The sequence below is a fragment of the Stegodyphus dumicola genome, chromosome 7 (genome assembly GCF_044657685.1).
Source record: "Stegodyphus dumicola isolate Sdum_Otavi_A_Nest chromosome 7, ASM4465768v1".
NCBI classification, from domain to species: Eukaryota; Metazoa; Arthropoda; class Arachnida; order Araneae; family Eresidae; genus Stegodyphus; species Stegodyphus dumicola.
In genome coordinates, this window is record NC_140774.1 from 92070966 (window position 1) to 92086297 (window position 15332).

A 15332-nucleotide genomic window follows, 5' to 3' on the forward strand; every position below is an offset into this window, starting at 1 on the left:
TCTTACTTTTCAGTATTCTCTTCAAATCCAAAACAGCACTTAGAAAAAACTTTTGAAAACTGAAAGCGCGTCTTTTGCAACCGGCGCTTAGCCAAGCACAGAACGCTCTGAGTGGTGCATCCATTCCCCGCGCTTCTTCATGACGAAGTGAGTCACGTGATATGACGTCATTTACCCAGACTTCGCTCTAAAATTCCAGGAGAACGTATAAGCGGTGTGAAAAGACAAATAGCCCTGGTCGCATTTTTACTACTGCATGTAATGGATTTTACGCAGAACTTCACTCACATATAAATTCCAGCTTGCAAAAATTGGAAAAGCTCTAGAATTTTCGATATCTTAGCAGTTCAGTATTGAAACACAGTTTTGAAAGAATTTATTTAAAACCTTCATATTTTTTAAGGCTTGTTGCGCTCTCTTTCAAAATGCATTTCTTTTAACAGATTAGACTACGCACAATATCATATGGAGGGGAGGTAGCTATAGTATTGTATTATTTGTGAAATACGAGTCCTAAAAACATTACAAACAATTTTTTAGCTCTCGCCGATACTCAAGTATTTGAAAAACAATGCTGTCGTAATCGAATTTAATTATTCAAGTTGTAACTACTGTTATACTTTTTTTCACATTCTTAAAAAATGAATTTAATCTGCAAAATGTGTTACATTACATGAAAGATCAATTTTTCAAACACAAATACCATTATCCATCGTATATAATGAAAGTTTATGAGTTATTGTACGCATCGCTGTATTATTTTCATTTAGAATATTAACTACCTACGTTTTCCCAACTTAAATTGCTTGCAAGGTCGGCTCGACTAAAGTTTCTTGGTGGCGGTCAAATTTTTCTAATATATGGGAAAACAACATAAAATTATCATTTTATTTTTCTTTAAATCAAGTCAAGGAAAGAATACGCATTTGTGATAAAATATGTATATCTGTTTTTTTTTTTTTTTTTTTTTTTATTTTTTTTTTTTTTATTTTAGAGCATTTATATTATGTTAAAACTATTAATGTTTCATACATAAAGTTAAAACTCTCGAAGGAAATTATGAAGTCAGTCCGTCTTTTAAATACCTGTAAATTTGCTAAAACATACAGAGTACAAATAGAAACAGAAATTATGTAGCCTCATAATATTTCATTTTTAAATCCCAATTTTATATAATCTCTTCTTGAGTATTATATACGTCAGCAAACTGGCTACTGAGTAATTTTCCTATAGAAAGCTGAAACTTTTTTAAGGTTTAGCATGTTTGGTAATTTTTTTTATTATTATTTTTGTTGATTCCGATTTTAGTTGTCCAGCCATTTTCAGGGAACTCATTTAGAATAGTTTAAACTTTAATTAAAACAATCTACCAATGAAGCCGATACTTGAAAATCAGATAAACTCAAAAATGAATGCAGTACATAATTAATTTTGCATAGGGTAAAAATTTCTCGAACGTATCTACACACGTGAAGACCATTTGAAAAAAGTGTTTTTAGTCATTAAATATGAGACAGAAAGATTTGCTAAAGGAGGTAATGAAAGCCAAAACATCGAAACCTCGAACTCAGAACCGAGGCCTATTGCAGAAGAAAGTATTGTTGTTGAATGTTAATGGAGCTCAATATACAATTTATCAGGCGGCTTAAATCACTGAGTTTTGATCTGCAAGTGAGAAAACACCTAGCCAAAAGCTCAGATGCTGTTCCTTCCGATTATCATCTCTATAGACACTTCAAAGATGCTGTTACGAAGTCATCGATTTTCTAAGAACAATGAACTGAGGAAAGCGATACATAAATGTTTGCGTGACCGAACGAAAATCTTCTTCTTGCAGGGAATGAGCAAGCTTAAGGACAATTGGACCATGTACATTGTACAGAAAATTTACTTATTAGTCCAACCTTACTTTTGAGTAAGTAAATTGGAAAAGCAAAAGTATGGATAAAATCTTCTACTTTCCTTAATAGAGTGAGATCACTTAATGTCACTGGAAAATATACGCATAGCAGAAAAAAAAATGACGAAAGCATTTAGCTTTTAAAAAAAATTAATATGACTTTTAATTTCGTTGATTTATTCTTCCTCTCCCGTTTTGATAAAGTTGGATTTTTATTTAGTTTAAGTAGAAATTAAATGGAATTTCTTCAGAACGTTAGAGCTGACGTTTCTTCAGAATCAAAAAACGAAGTTCCTGCTGTTTTTATTTGATTTGTGCCCTTTGGAAAATTTAGGAATGCTCTCAAGATAACTTATCCTAAACAAATATTTTTTTTTTATTTCTCTGTCTTCTTGACTGTGATTTTTTTCGCGTAATATTTTACAAAAACTCCTATAGATTTGTGTTTTTCTGTACAAGAAAAAATACAAGTCAGCTGTCTTTTTAAATCAATAATGGAAGAGTTGAATGGAAGCAGAAATGTCAGACATACGTCGCATAACACGTTCTTTAATCAGATAAGAGAAGCTTCAACTCCTTTCCGATTAAATATTCTCGCGTTCAAATAATAACCATTGTCATCAGCGGTACCAAAAGCCTAGTATATAAAGTAATGTTAGCAATGGATAAAGTGTAATATGCTGTATTTTTAAATAGATGTTATGAAGAGGATGAGGCAGAGGAATATTTCGCATGAAAGCACCACGTCTAGAATAGCGCAAGCAATTTCTTTTCTATCATAATGCCTCTGTTATAAGGCTTGTGTTTAGAAAATTTCAGAAGAAGACATTTGAATAAATTTACGTTGGAAATTGACTACTTTAGTTAGTATCCCTTCATTTTCATAGTTGTATGTATTTACTTTGACATCTAGAAACTGATAAAAAAATAAATCACGAATTTATCAAAAAGTATAAAAATGTTTTATGATGAATGGGAAATACGCATTTCGTACTTAATGAATACACGCTAATGAGTAAGACTGTATACTAATAATCAGTTGCAATGCTCATGAAAGCATGAAACCCCAGTGTTCAGCTAATAAATAGAGCATCTTAAAAATGCTCCAGGGAGATAGAATGATTCTTTTTCTTATGCAGGCTTGAAAACGAACTCTCTTAGTTTTAATTTTAAGAAGATTTATATTGAACATCTTTTCCATCAAGAGATTTTTCTACTGCTTGAATGGTGGAAGGCTTTCTTACAATATGCCTTCTCTGAAGCCCTCCAGACATATTCAATATTCATATCACACGATTTAATTGATAATTCCACATTCAAAGTATTCATGAATACACCCAGCCATGAATGTATGAACTATGTATTCTATAAAATGAAATGGAGACGTAAAGTCTCTCTGTAAGCCTTTGCATATCATTGCAAATTCTAATCCCAGGACAACAAAGCTGTCGTCTTTCAAGACAGCATCGATTTGTTAGAATGCCACTCTAAATAATGAATCTACTCCAACCACACTGAATCTGAGATGCTAGGAACGAAACTTCAGTTTTCTGCATTTTCGCGGATATGAAAACGCGAAAATCAGAGTTTAGTCTTATAGCTCGACTCTTTAGCTAACACACAAACCACTTGAACTTAAGTCTCAGTCCCGTTTGTCGGCCCGATTTCAAATAAGGGTTCCTGTAAGAAAGATTACTTTGATGTCGAACTTTCTGACTGAGTTAAAGCTCCAGAAAAAGCCTCCTGAAGTCTCCTGAAAGAGTTACATGGTTGTCAATTTCATGTTGTTGTAAGTGCTTGTAATCAAATAATGATATACTAGTTTTGCTATGTGTCTTGTGCGTCTTTACCAAGTTTCCTGTCGAATTATTTAAATTCCTTTCAATTTACTGCGACTCTTTCCTCAAACAGGAAATCCTTGGTTGAATGCATTCAGCCATGCATCCCTTCCAGCTTGAAATTCCGCTACTTTTAAATTTTCAATTACATTCTGAACGAAGGATCCTCTTCTATAATGCAATACAAACCAGAAAAAAAATAATAAACGAAACTGATTATTTTTAATAAAGTAAATAACTGAAAATATGTTTATGTATCCACCCTCGTGACCTTATGATACAAATTAAACTGAGTATTGTATGACTTACTCCTACGGTTATATTTTACCATACTATTTAAAGGTTAAGATTAGTTGGAATATTTTGTATGCTAATTAGCATATTAGGTGTCCCTCGAAAAGATCGCGGTAAAAACATCCCGGGCGAGAACGTCGCGGATGAAAACAAAGCAAGGCGTAAACGACGTCGGACAAAACATCGTAGGAGAAACGAAAGCAGTTCTAAAACATCATGGAACAAATCATTGTCGTCGAAAATGAAACGGTTCAGAAACTTCGCAGTTTAAAAACATCATCATCGAGAATATCGTGGAAAAAATAAAGCACCTGCAAATAATCGCTTGACGATAACATCGTGTTTTTCAGGCTATAAAAGTCGTGACTGCATATTCACATAATCATTTGTAAAGCCCAGAAGCAACAATGAATATTTTTAAATTCGAGTTTCCCCAATGACTGATGAAAAAGGTAAGAAATTTTCATTAATGTTTACCCTGCTGAACTGGCCATTAATAGTGAGGAGAGGTATAGTCGCTGAATATTGGTAGTTCGATTCGGCAAATATGATAGCATCATGAGATTTTCGTAATTTTCCTAAAGTATAACCTCGATACTATTAGTTCTTCAGAAAGTCCTGCACAAAGGCATCACTTTCCTTAAGCAGATAACATTGGAGTGCTTTGCCATAATTCAATAAATCCAAATCCCGTACTGAAATATTATGTAGCTGAAATGTTTGTCAAAACTAACAAACCGGCATCCAAACAATTAATTGCACGCCGTATATGAAAATGTTTATTTCAAATTAAGAAGTCGAATAAAGTGAAACAAACCCAGATTGAATTTTCGCTAAAAGAATAGCCAGATTAACAAAGGGTAAGGAAAATAATTTGATAATTTGATAATTAACTGGCATTTTTTATAGACGTTATCTCATACAGTTAGTCACCTTTCTTTTCTTAATCATATTTTAGAGAATATTTTTCATAAAAAATATTAATAAAACTTTATAAAAGAGTTCAATTAATGAACGGCCTTTACTAGTTAGCTTCTTAAGCCTTATATTCTGTAACTGCTATAAGAAGCATTAATTTTCTACTCATTTTCAATTTTTGAATGGAAAAAAAAATTCTGAAATTGTAAGTTTACCTCTTACGTTTTCACAAAATTTATTAATTAGATCAAAAATATGAAATACAAGAGTAGAAATATTCCTCATTCCTTCATGCTCTCACAAATCATTATACGAATATCTGTTGACAAATTTTAAATCCTGAAAAACGCAAGTCTGCAATGTTATCGCCGTGCGATGAAGGTAGGTTTTTATTTATTTTTTACAGCAATATTTTCAATGACGATATTTTTTAACTGCTTTATTCTCGACGACAATGTTTTAGAATTGCAATGATTTTTCCTTACATTTCTTTTTTCCCACAATGTTTTGTACGACGTCGTTTTCGCCTTGTGTTGTTTTTTGGAAGATATTTTCGTCCTTAATATTTATGCGGCAATGTTTTTGTCTGTTACAGCACATTAAACTATTCATATTTTTCACCTCTTTCATATTATTGAGACTGTTGAGCATATTTTCAACTGAAAACTGTTAATCATTTCTTTGCGTAACTAATTTTACAAGTAAAGCGTCTTGACATGAAGAAAAATATGTGGAAAGTATGCTTATTTATAAGCCCATAGGATCTGATCATCTGTATATCTATATAAAGGAGAAAGATCTGTGTGTGTTTTTATTCGCTATAACTCAGTCAGTACTATAACTATCGTCACCAAACTTTCTAGATTCCTGGAAAAGGTCGATTTTCACTTCCCCCCCCCCCCGAAAAAAATTAGCTCAAATCAGAGATATTAATTAAAAACGCTTAAATGCTCATTTTCGCCCTCATTTTTCAGAGTCGCAAGAGTCTCGCACGCCCGAAATAAAAATCTGCTTTATTTCGGGAAGTGTTGCCACTGCTCGCTTTCAAATCGTAGATTTTAGTAATAAAAAATTCCTAAGTTTTATAATGAAAAAAAAAATAGCAATGCCAAACATTAAACACATTATTCCCGATTCCAAAAATTCGTGGGAAGCCATTTCGACCATTCCCATCTTCGTGCGACTTTAATCAGCCGAGATATTAATTTAAAACACAGAAAACAATCATTTTTGCACTCATTTTTCCGAGTGGCAACAGTCTCATGATTTGGAGATAAAAATACTTTATTTTGAAAAGTGTTGCTACAGCTCTCTTTCAAATCGTAGAGTTTATTAATCAAAACTTTGAAAGTTTTACAAAATCTCTCTATATGAAGAAGAATGCCTGTTCGTCTGCTTGTTCGCGTTGTGTATTTCTGTTCAATTATGATAAATGTTTTTCCTCATTTAATCCATTAAAATTGAATATAGGTAAAATAACGGACAGAAGTTGAGCTTTTACGGCCATTTTATTAGAAAGACGAAAATCATTAAACACTGCATGTCATTGTTGCTGATATAATGAGAGAGAATTAGTTTATTTTTATATCGAAATTTTTTATGTGGGTTCCATATCGCATTAAACTGAAAACTGTATGACTGTGAATCATATTTGCTGCTTCTTTATTAGAGAAGGATTACAGCGGTGTGGTTCTCTCCGTTGTTAGATACATTACTCTCAATCTAATTTAATTGGCATCGGGTACTTCTGCCTAGTACTATATAAAATGAACTGTGTATGGTCTATTCTCAGGATTACCTGTCACCACAATATTGAAAGGTTAACATTCAGTTGCTTATACCTGTTGACAACATGCAAATTTACAGGTTCGCAGTTTGATAGCGAAGGACCTTTAAATAAATATGTAAAATAGAATTGTTTATTTCCTGCTCCTTCAAAATTATTTAGATTCAGTTTTATATTTGGAGAAAATCTGACTTCTATTAATTCTATAAATCTGACTGTATATTCTCTGATTTTTTAGGAATCTTACATAAAAATACATAATATTTTTCAAACGGAAAAAAGGAGATTTTTCTTTGCTTGCAAATTTTTATGTCTCACATTACAAAAGTGGGTAATTCGCTGCCTAAGAGAAAAAAAAAAAAAAAAAAGAAAAAAGAAATACTGCTTTTTCTGTTTTCCGTTGCATTCAGTATTTACCTAACTATAAATGTTCCTCATCATTTGGTAGTTCGAAGTGCATAAAATAACTACGTGATGCGATCTTGGGTACCTAAATCTCCAGATTTGACATTTTGTTATCAGTTTGTTTGAGGATTCATCAAAGAAACCGAATATTTGTTACATATATCACAATACAAAGATTCTGACAAAGAATATTCTTGCAACTGAGCATTCCATAAGGTACTGCTACGAAATGCCCAACTTCGGTGAGACAGCTTACCGCAAAGCGATGATAGGGTTGCTATAAAGTGGTTGGAAAAGGCAGAGTTGCCAGATTTTGAGCGAAATCGCCCATTTGGCGATAAAATTGGCGATATGCCATAGACTGAGAGAGAACATTCTAGAACGCATTCTTAGGGTTTTCTCGAGAATGTTCTCGAAGATAGCTTAAAGCTATATATACCCTGCCTGTATGCAAAGAAAGTATATTGAGTTCAGTAGTAGTGTTTTGAGTTTAGAGATTAGCTTGAGAGCGACCGAGCCGAGTCGAGAACTGTACTATAGTGCTTTGCCGTGAAGCTATCCCCTTCGTAGTACCCTGAAGGCTATGTTGTTGGTTGTTTCAGAATGTTTTCGTAGTTTTTCGAAGACTGTAAACGTGTCTTTGGGACTCCCCTGTGTAATACTGACGAATAAATTGTGTTTTGATTCCTTATCAAGTGTTCGCGTCAAATACTCCAAAGCCACGAACCCGCAGAACGCAGTAGTACGTAGAGTGGCTAAAAAACGTTGGGATTAAAGTTGAATACCGTTTCAGTATAGATCGATTTCTGAATCAGCGCACATAGAACATCTGTTATAGCAAACTTCGATTGACTATCTCAGGTGATGTATGACAGGTGGCCGTGTTATGGAAAATAGCAAGTCTGCACGCAAGTAAAATATGTTCCTTTGTTTTCAAAAATCCTATGTATTTGATTAGAATTTTATTTCAAGTTTTATTTAAAATCTTGAATTAATTATTAGAGAAATATGTATTCTCTGAAGTCTGAAAATCATTGCGTTATTCCAATTTCTAATTAACGGTAGTTCTAGCTCTTTCATCGAGAATTTGTTGTGCTAACGTGTGTAACTTCCCTACTTTTAAAAGTGATTCAAATTAACTTCTTGATTTTAATGATTCCCATCAAATACTCGATCCTAATGTAATTTGTTTTACATTACAATTAAATCTTTCAGTTAGAAGCTTATTTGAAGAGAAAAATTTATAGCTTATTATATTTTGAATTAATTGTCAGTAACTAGCAATGCTAAATGAGAATTTTATAGCGAAGGAAACGATGGCTTTAAATAAAGCTGGTATCACTCCGCTAAATAATTGTTCTTCCTGTTCGTGCTTTTACAGTGTCATGATTTTCGAAAAATATAATATAAATTTCTAAAGAAACCCGAAACAAAAGTTTTTACATCAGCGTATATTTTACGTTCTAGGGGTCATCTTCATCATTAAAAGAAAACCTATAAACATTAATAACCCAAAATAACAAACTTTAATTTATTACATTCATCCACGATATTAAAGTATGTGCTTATTACGATATTGCACTCGATAAAAATTTTCAATGATTTCAATTTATTACACTATTTTATTGAATAAAAGTTTTCAACGAAATTTAATGAAAATTATTTCACGACAATTCTGCGTAGTTTATGAATACTTTTATGATTTGCAGGAAGAACTCTTAATTAGTGCAACCATAGTTTGGAAAAGATTTTTAATAAAACTGCATCGATTTAGAGGAGCAAAGTATGTTTGCAAAAAAAGGAGAAGCGACAATCATTTTATAGAGAAAGAATGGGGAAACAAAGCTAAACGAATGTAACACCATCTGTCGAGAAAAATACTAATAGAACACTTACACTAGCTTTTCAAAACCTTTGCATCTGAAAATGAGGTATTATGTTGATAGTCATCGAAATTGTTTGAGTTTTATTCAAAATCTAAGTTAAACTAATGTTACATTTTTGCCTAGTTTTATATTTACTTAAGCTTTTTTCTCTTCCAACGCTAAATGATTCAATAAACTATTAAATCCATGTTTCAATCTTAATAGTCAATATCCTGTCCGCATTTAAATATTTTTCCTTTAACATTTCTTTACGAACATTAAATGATATAATTTGAAGTATTAACTTATTTTATAATGTTGAACGGAATTTTTGCAAGAATTCAATATGTAATTGAATCAAACACGCAATCAAATTTAAAATCTAATTAATTTTGAAGGAATATAATGCGAGAAAGAAGTCAATTGTACTACCCAAGGCAATAAAATGAGCTCTGCTAATGGAAGAAGAATTTTTATTTAAATCTTTGCTACAGTTTATCTTCATAGTTTTTATTTCGCCTGAATTTGGAGTTATAAAATTAACTAAATTCGATATGGCTGTAAAAATATGTAATACATTTTTTTACAGAATTTCCAATATTTGCTGTTAATGCTTAGCAAATTTTGATTGTATAAACATGCGAATAATTTCCAAAATTGACAAATACTGTTAAATATTTTCATTGAAGTCCAGTTATACAATTTGAGAGTTATAAGTACATCATAAAACGAATTTTAGACATAATTAAGAATGATACACATTACTAGCAACTAAAAGTTACCACAAGGGACAATCGTTTTCCTCTTCTCGTATCTCATTTTTCCAGTTCAAATGCAGGCATGGGGTGAGCAAATGTTTTCTTTTTTAGCTTTCGTCATTCTGCAGAAAACTAAAACTAGTGAGAAAGAAAAACGCAGGGTTTCTAACACGTAAAAACAATTCACACTTTATCAGAAAAACTGAAAACTATTCGTAAGTTTTTTATTTAATTATTTATTTATTCATTTATTTATTATTATTAAACCCTAATTATTAAAGTTTCTATAATGCTCTTCTGAACTATTCGTATTCCAATTTAAGCAAACACTGATTAGCACGGAAATTAGGAATTTCAGTGCAATGCAGCGCTTTTGACAGGCGACAAATTAGCTTCACAAGAACCATTACTTCCATGATGTTATAGTTAATGAGACCTTCGTTAAACTAACTCAATCACAGCAATGGGCTCATCAGTCCGCATGTTCATCATTACACAGCAAAGTCCAGAGTTCTACGAAGTCAATGCGTTTTAAAAACATGAAAAATCGCACTTTTGTATACTTTTTTGATTACGTTAAAAAAGTATAAAAAAGTGTGCTCTATATGTTCAGCATAATTGTTAATTCCATGTTTTCAAAGAAAATTTTTTAAAGTTATCAAATAAATACTAAGCTTTTAGTCCAATATTTTTAACTGAATCTGACATTTCAGATCACAAAGGACTTAGTTTGAAATGCATATTCTTTCCAACCAACAGTGAAAATTATGATTTTGGAAAGCTTCGGTTTAAAGTTGTAGAAAAAGTTGTATAATTTTTTTTTTTTTTTTTTTTTGAGGCCGAAGAGATGAAAAATAAATAATCGCCTTCGCCGGGAATCGAACCACGGACCTCTGGAATACCGCCCAGCGTGCAGAACCACCACCACGAAGGCACGCTAGGAAGACGGGAAAAATACCTTACAAAGTTTTTATCCAAATATTCTACTTTTCGTTAATGTTTCAATTACATTAAATCCTATAATCAATACAACTCACAAATTGTTTTGCGATGGATTCAGACATTTAAAACACATTTGCATGAACATACCCTAGCATGCTTATCTAATTCAACAGCGTAAAAACTGAAATAACATAAAAGAAACAATATGGAAAAACTTGTGTATAAAAGTTTACATTTTCTTACATATTTAATAAACCTTTTCACATACTTGCTATACTTATAAATGGAATTTCACCGAAGCAGTCTCATCCCGTCAGTGCCTATCCTCATTTGAAATCTGTTATTTGGTGTTGGTGTATTTAATTATGGCAAAGCACACGAGGGCTATCTGCCTAAGGGCAGGGGTGCGTTCGTGGAGGACTTTCTAAGGGAAACTGGCTCGTATACACGTTACACATGGAGAAAACCACGAAAACGCCCATGCAGCCAGCCCGTTCGCGGGATTCGAACCTCAGACCGAACTACCAGTGTTCAGCGACTTTACCGCTCGGCCGCTGGTCGGCTTGTTATTTGAGTCCTAGGACACTTTCAATAAACGACATTGCTAGAAGTTTATAAGATAGCTAGAATTTTATTGTAAGTGAACTTCTACAAAGATTTGTTTTAAATTTGCAAAATATATCTTGTGTAATTAAAACTTTTGATGAAAACTAGCAACACAATTTGACCGCCAAGTATGTCTTAACTCTGATCTTTTCTCCCGAATTAGAGATTGCATTGGAAGGAGAATTATGTTATAAGGCTTAAAAACAATAAGGAAATTTAAATCCGTGTCTATGCTAAAATTATCCTAAAAAGAATGAATTATTTTTACTACAGCTGATAAATAAATTTGAGACTTTTACAGTTAAATATATTTTATTAGCAAATATTATCAATAAGGTAGCACATGTGGAATAGCGAAACATATTTTAGAATACAAGATGAAGATATATATTTAGCCTGACATGGGAACGTTATATAACTTCAGTATATTTGAAGTTAAAAAAAAATGTAATATAATTCCATAAAAATATTTAATTCTTTCAATTAGATGTATAATTAATTAAATAAATTTTTATTTAAATAAATCAGATTAAAATATATCAAAAATAATATTTTTAAAACTTGCAAATATTGCTTTTAAAATCTTAGTTTGTTACTAAATAATAAGCAGATTAAATTGGGAAAATGAGCGAAAAAACGCATTTATAGTGAATCAAAACAAAATCCTGTTTCGCCACTAACAGCTCTTTTTGGCTAATAATTGAGAAAATAACATAGTTTCAAGAAGCTTAAAAAGACAAATTCATTTATAGTGACGAACTCTATTGGACACGAGAGGCATTTCATTTAACATCTTTTAGATTTTCAGATAATATTTGATCTCCCATTGCGAGACGGTCAAATATTATCTTTCTTATGTTTAAAACAAAAATGCTAAATATTGGGATAAGCTAAAAAAAGCTTTTCTGGGCGTCTCCAATGAAATAATATCACTACGCCCATTCTTTAAAATCGGAGTTTTGCCAAACAATCTATTAAATGATGCCTATGTGTATCTTTTAATAAATTATAAACGAAAAGCGATAAATTTTCCAGTATATTTTTAAATACTTTCATATAGCATTTAAAATAAAATCTCAAAATTTTCGGAAGGATTTCTGTAGTTTCTCAACTGGTCTGACAAGTCAAAAATTATTACAGCCTTAGAAGGTATTATGATAGTTTTGAAACAATTACTACTATCATAAATCAAGCTAAAATGTATAAAGTCACCCATTTCTTAATAAACTTAAAACATCCGATAAAAATATTTTGTATAATCAGCGTTCATTTTGAGTTTAATTTAAAATTTTAGAAAATGTATCTGTAACCCAGCACAGCTTATTATTGGATCAGTTAATCAGAACGCAATATTTGATTTCAAAACGTTTTTATATGCATTGCCTCCATTTTTATTAAAAGATTGCTAAAGTAGTCTAATGTTATTTTTCATGTACAAAGCAAAAGACTTCTTTATTTACAGGTTACATTAATGAAAAATAATTATACTTTAAAGTGAAAAGGTGAATATTTGAATATAAATGCAAAATACTTGAAATAATGCAGGCACGCATGGCAGTTAACTGTTGCAATGATCACTTTTCTTTCTGGAGAGGGAGAGGACAAATATACTATTATTGCTAGATAAAACGAAACACCTCATATTTAAAAAAAATAGTTGTTCAAGCAAACAATCTTGTTCGTTATAAGTACAATCAGGGTTTCAAATAATATATATTTATCTAAAATTTACCCTTATCATATTAAGAATTTTAATAATTTTAAGCTTTTAGTTTGCATCACGTTTTTATCAAATGCAGTTTGGTATGAAAACAACTATGACTTCGATGTGTTACACTTTTATTTATTTGAATTTATTTAGTAATGTGAGTCGTTATCTTAATTTGTTTTGCACATGAATTTAGCGGAACGTTTTAGTTAAGATAAAAATAGCTGCAGGTAGGATATCAAAAGGAATTTAAGTGATAAATATCTTGAGAGCGACATCAGTCATGAACAGCTTTAATTTTCTCAGGATCTTTGGACATGGAAATTATATAGCAAGGATAGCTAACTTCCCGGATAAATAATTTACATTTCTGGACAGCCTTAAATTAATTTCTGGGAAGTAGCTTAAATGCCTGATCTTTAAGTTACCTTTCTGAGTTTTTGTAGCTTTAAGTTACCTTTCTGAGTTTTCTTTCTGCAATTTCCAAAGCATTCCTCAAAAGAGCATTTGATTAGAATAATTTCTTCCAAATATACAAGGTAAATGGTCAAAAGTCGCTGTAGTACTGCATAATCCAAAAGGCAATACTTTAAACTGCCAGAGTCTTTGACCGTTAGTAAACTGTGTATTCTTCTATTTAGTTTCAATCTCTATGTATTTATTTATATTCTATATTCTTATATATCTATTTCTGCTCTATAGGTATGATGTAAAGGATCTATTTCCACTTACCAGTAGACGCTCTTCAAATCCGTGACTAAGATATCGCTGATTTTGGGCAAAGGAGAACTCCCTTTCTTGTAATTAGCATTGTAACTTACAGTCTACTCAACTGTCACATAGAGTTGTCTTTCTTCCAAACTAATATGAAAGATGGTGTCCAGGACTAAATGAAGTCTCAATAATGTCACTGTCCTACATCTCATTCAGAAATTTCTGATTGTCCCTTGTTTTGCGTAAGGAAAACTCCGATGATGTTGTTTGATAGGTGGATGGCTTCCAGTTTCGATCCAGCATTGTATTACATTCATACGACCAACGTTACTAGAAGAAGCTGAAAAACGATACATCCTTAAACCTCTGTATTAAAGGACTTGCATATATTGATTAGTATATAGCTCTGTGCTCGCACTTAAATCTTTTCATTCAATTGGAATGTGAGTTTAATCGATGAACTTGACACGATACTTGTTACAGAGGAATATGAAAGAGTTTTCTGTCTTTTTTTTAATGTTCAAGACTTATCACTTATGTTGGCAATCCTTACCTGCAGATTTTCATTTGCTTACTAGCGCAGTCGCAATTAGAAGTCCTTTCAATTCTGTATTTTTCTTAGAAAATTCAGTGATTTCCTAAGCTCATCTTGTCGTGAATTTTTCGATACATCGCTGATAATGCATTCTGTTCTAGGAGGAATAATAATATTATCTTGAGCATTATTATTGTATAAGAACTCAGTTCATTAGATATGTGCACGTGCAGTTCATTATTTATGGCACCAAAGAAAATCTGTATTTTCTGACAGAAGGTACAAGGGTCTATAGATGTATTATTTTAGTCACATAGATAATGGGCTTATACACGCAAGATGCGAAGTTGATGCACATATTCATTTTTCCGTGCCTTAATATTTTCTCTCCATTGACAGTCTATGGAGCCAAGAATGAAGCTGTGTGCAATAGATTTCTATTTGCCGTGCTATATCAGCTCGCAGAATAATTATGCTAGCACCGGTGTCTACTACCACGTGGCAAATAATTACATTTACTTTTTCTTTAACGGATAGTCCGTGATTTTTACCACGAAGTACTGATATCTGTAAAACAGCTGCTGAATATTTTGCTTTAATGCATTTCTGTTCTTTTTTATATTTTCATATAATACTTTACAACATGAAACTGTCTCCGTAAATGTTTTTCACTGTCGCACTTTAACTTACTTTGTCGCACTTTAACTTTTTATCAGCACTTTAACTTACTGTAAGTTGATTCCGAGTCTTAACTGTATCTACTGCTTTCAGCTTTTGGATAGCTCATTGAGATCCGTAATAGCGTCCGAAACTATTAAAGACTCAGTATTCCTTTAATTTCCTGGTCTTAATCTGAAAATACTAGCTGAATTCACTTTTCGATATCATTTGCTAGTTCTTAAAGGATCTCAGCTGTCGTTTGGTGTCGAGTCTTAAGCAGCAGTTGGTTCTTGAGAAATGTAACCTCAAACAGTAATTTTAAAGCATAACTAAAGCGTCAATGTCTTCATAGCTAGAAGCGTTTGTAAACAGTCGGCAGCCTCTTCTCTTAAAAATGCAGTCA

The 15332-nt window shown here is 32.0% G+C and overlaps 1 protein-coding gene across 1 annotated transcript in view; it reads right to left on the reverse strand.

The window, feature by feature from the left end:
- The window catches only part of LOC118189621 (GTP-binding protein REM 1-like), a 489718-nt gene extending 489580 nt beyond the window's left edge, over positions 1-138 (reverse strand). The window contains exon 1 of the mRNA XM_085820595.1: positions 7-138. The gene's annotated coding sequence lies outside the window, so the exon portion shown is untranslated. The remainder of the gene's footprint in view (positions 1-6) is intronic.
- Between the last annotated feature and the right edge of the window lie 15194 nt (positions 139-15332).